The sequence below is a fragment of the Mustela nigripes genome, chromosome 7 (assembly GCF_022355385.1).
Source record: "Mustela nigripes isolate SB6536 chromosome 7, MUSNIG.SB6536, whole genome shotgun sequence".
NCBI lineage: Eukaryota > Metazoa > Chordata > Mammalia > Carnivora > Mustelidae > Mustela > Mustela nigripes.
Window position 1 is genome coordinate 4,127,707 of NC_081563.1, and position 5,653 is coordinate 4,133,359.

Below are 5,653 nucleotides of genomic sequence, written 5' to 3' on the forward strand. Positions count from 1 at the left end.
GAAATGGACTCTCAACTCTACAGTCAACTAATCTTTGACAAAGCAGGAAAAAAGATCCAGTGGGGGTGGGGGAACAGTCTCTTCAATAAATGGTGTTGGGAAGATTGGACAGATATATACAGAAGAATGAAACTTGACCATTCTCTTACACCATACAAAGATAAACTAAAAATGGATGAAACCTCAATGTGAGACAGGAATTCATCAAAATCCTGGAGGAGAACATAGGCAGTAACCTCTGCAACATTGGCCATAGCAAATTCTTTCAAGACACTTCTCCAAAGGCAAAGGAAACAAAAGAAAAAATGTACTTTTGGGACTTCATCAAGATAAAAAGCGTCTGCTCAGCAAAGGAAACAGTCAGCAAAACAAAGAGGCAACCCATGGAATGGGAGAAGATATTTGCAAATGACAGTACAGACAAAAGGCTGATATCCAGGATCTATAAAGAACTCCTCAAACTCAACACACACAAAACAGATGATCATGTCAAAAAATGGGCAGAAGACATGAACAGACACTTCTCCAAAGAAGACATACAAATGGCTATCAGACACATGAAAAAAATGTTCGTCATCACTAGCCATCAGGGAGATTCAAATCAAAACCACATTGAGATACCACCTTACACCAGTTAGAATGGCCAAAATTAGTAAAACAGGAAACAACATGTGTTGGAGAGGATGTGGAGAAAGGGGAACCCTCTTCCACTGTTGGTGGGAATGCAAGTTGGTGCAGCCTCTTTGGAGAACAGTGCAGAGATTCCTCAAATTTAAAATAGAGCTTCCCTATGATCTAACAATTGCACTACTTTCCTAAAGATACAGATTTACAGTGAAAAGAAGGGCCATATGTACCCCAATGTTCATAGCAGCAAAGGCCACAGTTGCCAAACTGTAGAAAGAACCAAGATGCCCTTCAACAGACGAATGAATAAAGAAGGTGTGTGATTATATATATGTATATGTATATGTATATATATATATATATATATATATATATATATATGACTCAGTGCCTACTTTGTTATGCATTTATTCTACAGATACACTCACAGAAATACACAAACACATTTAAGTATACACATACACTCACACACATAGGTATACACATATATATATATAATGTAGTATTACTCAGCCATCAGAAAGGATGAATACCCAACATTTGCATCAAATGGACAGGACTGGAGGAGATGATGCTGAGTGAAATAAGTCAAGCAGAGAGAGTTAATTATCATATGGTTTCACTTCTTTGTGGAACATAAGGAATAGCACGGAGGACATTAGGAGAAGGAAGGGAAAGAGAAGGGGGAGAAATTGGAAGGGGAGATGGACCATGAGCGACTGTGGACTCTGCAAACAAACTGAGGGTTTTAGAGAGGAGGAGAAGAAGGGGTGAGTAAACCTGGTGATGGGTATCAAGGAGGCACACACCGCGCGGGGCACTGGGGGTTACGCACAAACACTGAATCGTGGAACGCCACATCAAAAACTAATGATGTACTGTATGGTGACTAACATAACATAGTAAAAAAAATAAAAATAAAATAAAATATGTATTTACACAAAAAAAAAAGAAAGAAAAAACCATTAAGGAAAAGATTTCAATACATTAAAAAAATGTAATACTTCTTCACAAAAAATAACATAAAACCAAACTTTACAACACATATGACATAGGATTAATGACTAAATATATAAGGAAATCACACAAGGGAATATTGTAAAGGGACAGAGCCCCAACAGAATGCTTTGGCAATGTAAATGAACCCACAGAGAATGCAAGACAAAAGACTCCAAACATAAACGATTTTCAGCTTCATTATTATTTAAAAAATACAAATTAAGGGCATCTGGGTGGCTCAGTGGGTTAAGCTTCTGCCTTCAGCTCAGGTCATGATCTCAGGGTCCTGGGACCAAGCCCCACATCCGGCCTCTCTGCTCAGCGGTGGGTCTGCTCCTCCCTCTCCCTCTATGTCAAACAAATAGATAAAGTATGTTTTTAAAAGATACATGTTAAAACAATGTAATAGGGTTGTTCGCCTCTACAACTTGCAAAAATCGAAATGGGGAATATTATATACTGTTGGTGTGACTAAACTGGCACCAATTTTGGATGCCCGATACACCAATTTTGAACAAACTAAAAATGGATAAAAGGAATATATTATCTGACTCAGTGCCTACTTTGTTATGCATTTATTCTACAGATACACTCACAGAACTACACAAACACATTTAAGTATACACATACACTCACACACATAGGTATACACATACACACAACGGTGTGCATTTGCTGCAAGGATTACTATAGCTAATAGCCCAAACAACTGTCGGTCAGTCAAGAATCTGCTAAACACAAAGAATGAAAAGAGACAAACAAACAAACAAACAAACAAACAAAAAAACCCGGACTCTTAACCACAAAGAACACCCTGATGGTCGCCAGAGGGGAGATGGGGGGTGGGGTGGGTGAACTTGGCGATGGGGTGAAGGCGGCGGCGTAGGGATGAGCCCTGGGTAATGTATAGAATTAGTCACCCGCTGTATTGTACACCTGAAGCTAATACAACACTGGGCGCTAATTATAACAGAATTCAAAAAGTAAAACATTTTTTAAAAAGAATCTGTTAAGGGTGCCTGGATGGCTCAGTTGTTAAGCATCTGCCTTCAGCTCAGGTCATGGTCCTGGGATCAAGCCCCGCATTGGGCTCCCTGCTCAGCAGGAGCCCGCTTCCCCCTCTCCCACTCCCTCTGCTTGTGTTCCCTCTCTCGCTGTGTCTCTCTCTGTCAAACAAATAAATAAAATCTTAAAAAAAAAAAAGGAATCTGTCCAATAAATTAGGATTGCCATATATAAGGAAAACACCATACAGATGTGAAAATGAATTCAATAGAAACCTGTGTTCTCCTGTGAAAAATTCCAAGTTGTATTTTAAGTGAGAAACAAAGTATAAAACATGTGCATGAGGCTACCGCGTGTTTTAACAAACAGAAAACAAAACACAGGTCCAGGCATAGTCGTTTAATGCATGTAAATAGAAAAGAGGTCCGGTGAGAGCTCCTGAGTGGCGAGGCCACTTTCAGAAATGGAGGCAGATGGAGTGGTGGACAGAGCAGGGTCACCGGCAGGAGGCTAGCGTCCGCTTAGATGCTGGGAAGGCAGCGGGGGACCTGGGAGTGACAGACACAGGTCATCTCGCATCAGGGACAGAGGGACAGCACCAGTAAGGCCCACAAAGGGGAAGGATCCCAGCCTCGGGGAGCCCCAGGAAGGAGGACCCATGGGCCCCAGGGACCTGAGGTGACAGAGGATCCCATTTAGCACACTTCCCTCCAGGTGACGGAGGCCAGCGGCACAGGGAAATGCACACCTGCGGCAACAGTTAAAGGAATGAGATGTGTTTTTGCCTGAAAGAAGAACCCCAGAACCCCAAGAACTACCTCCAGAGAGGAGGCTCCAGGGCCCTGTGTGCTTCTTAGGAGAACTGAAGGGGAAGAGGCTGGGAAAGAGCCAGAGTCTGAGCAATTCCTCACAGGGGCCTCTGCCTCTTGCTGGGAGAAGGTTCCAGCTTCCAGGCGAGGGGAGTGGGCGGACGGGTGAGCAGGTGGGGAGGGGCACTTACAGCTGCTTCTCTACCTGCGCCCCTGTGATCCTGAGACCCCTGGGGACTCGTGACTCCATGTGGGGTCCGTATTGGTGGCTGTAGCTGGTGGCCAGTAGGAGCCCTCGCTGGCCAGCCGCCTCGCCCCCAGGAGCCCCTGCGGACCCCCAGGAGTTTAGAGATAACAAATCCCAGTGCTGGCTGGGGGCCGGCCCCTGTGCCCGAGGCCTCCCCAGGCTGACCAGCTCGGTGGACGTTTCCGGCAGGAAATCTGCCCAAAGTGAAGGTGGAATGAGAGACAGGTGTGTGCAGCTTGACTTAAAGGGTTAAAACAGGAGTTTTCCATGCTGGCTGAAATCTCACCTCATAAAATCCTACTCATCAGACGGGCGGGAGCGGGGAGCTTACACTCCTGCACCCGGAGGCCCCGCGTAGAATTTAAAAGCCTCGCTGAGGAGGCAGAGCCCTGGGAATGGAATTCCTGCCGCCGGGCGGGCACTGGCCTGTGGCCTCCAGTGAGCTACTGAGCCTCCCCAGATCTTCCTCGATTCATCAGCAAAATGCAGATGCCCGTGCTACCTGCCTCCCAGGTTGTCTGGAAAATGAAAAGAGTTAATGTCTCTAAGGTGGTCAGAGCCACACACAGCAGGACGTGAGAGCTGCAGAAACACCGTCGCCTAAAATCCAGCCCCTTGGTACGCTAGAGCCGGCCGACGATTTCCCCGAATTTAGTCCTCGAGTTAAGGACCCTCCTGGACCTGAACCCCGCTTGCCAGAGGCCCCGCCCACCACCAGCGTGTCCCTGGGGGCAAAGAGGACCCCCCCTCCGAGAGCAGCTGCAGACTCAGCAATGCCCCTGCTGCCCCACCCCCACAGCCTGACCCGGTGCTGATGCCCCTTTCTCGAGGGGTCTGGCCAGACCTCCCAGAAAAAGCTGCCTGGGCCTCTAGAATTCCAGCACTTCCCACCGTACTCAATACCACTTGAGTTTCCATTTCCTCCTGAAAGAAGAAAGAAAACAGTAAGAAAAGAGAGAGAGAGAGAGAGAGCTCCAGGGAAAGAGGGAGGGAGAGGGAAGGGGCGTCTCTCCTGGGCTACTTACAGTCTTAGCGGGACAGTAAAAGAACAATATATTGCAAATGTTGGGGCGTGCTGCAGAAATGTCGGGAAGAAAAAAGTGGCTTCTCTAGTGCTGACTCCCAGTGAGCACTTACGAATCCTATTAATTAAAACGGCGTGTGTGACTTTGTGACATTTCACTGCGCTGCGGATAACGCGTGTGTGGACCCGGAGAACCCGGGCTCTTCTGGGAAACACGGCAGCCGTGTGGCAGCTGCCGGGAAGAGCTGAATCGCTGGGGAAAGACTACGGGAAGCCAAGAGCAGGCTCAACTCGGGTCTTCAAGGGAAGGCGGGACACAGGTTCACGCCACGAACTCCCCCAGGCCGGCCGGGTCCCGACACTCCGAGGACAAAGGCCCGGAGCTGGCGTCCGTCCCCCGGCTTCACCGACCTCAGGAAACACAGCGCGCCTCAACGACACAGAATTGGCTCTTTAAAAGAAACTTTTCTGCAGCTGTAAAACAAAGTGGGCCTGAATCATCTTTGATCTCCCGCTACCGCAAGGACCGCGTCTCACCCGTTCCGTCCCGTACCTGCCAGCGGGCACCAAAGCCTCAGGTTTGCGGCACCAGCCAGGCCTTGTCCCCTCCGCGTGGAGCCATCGGCTCCCTGGCTGACACAGCCCCTCTCGCCGCCTTCGGAGCCCTGGACACATCAAGCATCGTTCATTATCTCAGGAGCTTTGCCCGGGCCACTGCCTCTTCCGGGCCCCTGTCCCCTGATAACTGGACAGCTGCCTCCCCACTCCCCTCAGGGGCTCAAATAGTACCGGAGCACAGAAGACTTCGCACAAAACCCAATCTGAAATCTCAACGCTTCCCCCAGCTTGGGGCTCCCAGGCTCCCTCGCACGCTTCCCGGTTGGCGCTGGTATCCTCCGAAGGTTCCTTCTTCATTCTTGTGTCCCTCCCCCAGAGAGGGGG

At 48.2% G+C, this 5,653-nt stretch overlaps 2 long non-coding RNA genes across 2 annotated transcripts; both read right to left on the bottom strand.

The window, feature by feature from the left end:
• Nucleotides 1-3,015: 3,015 nt before the first annotated feature.
• Nucleotides 3,016-4,357, bottom strand: LOC132022196 (uncharacterized). The gene is made up of 2 exons (XR_009405533.1): nucleotides 3,974-4,357; nucleotides 3,016-3,881 (listed from the first exon to the last, which is right to left on the bottom strand). It is a non-coding gene; the product is annotated as an uncharacterized LOC132022196 (long non-coding RNA).
• Nucleotides 4,358-4,549: 192 nt separating this feature from the next.
• Nucleotides 4,550-5,347, bottom strand: LOC132022197 (uncharacterized). Its single transcript, XR_009405534.1, has 3 exons — nucleotides 5,265-5,347; nucleotides 4,713-5,185; nucleotides 4,550-4,611 (listed from the first exon to the last, which is right to left on the bottom strand). It is a non-coding gene; the product is annotated as an uncharacterized LOC132022197 (long non-coding RNA).
• Between the last annotated feature and the right edge of the window lie 306 nt (nucleotides 5,348-5,653).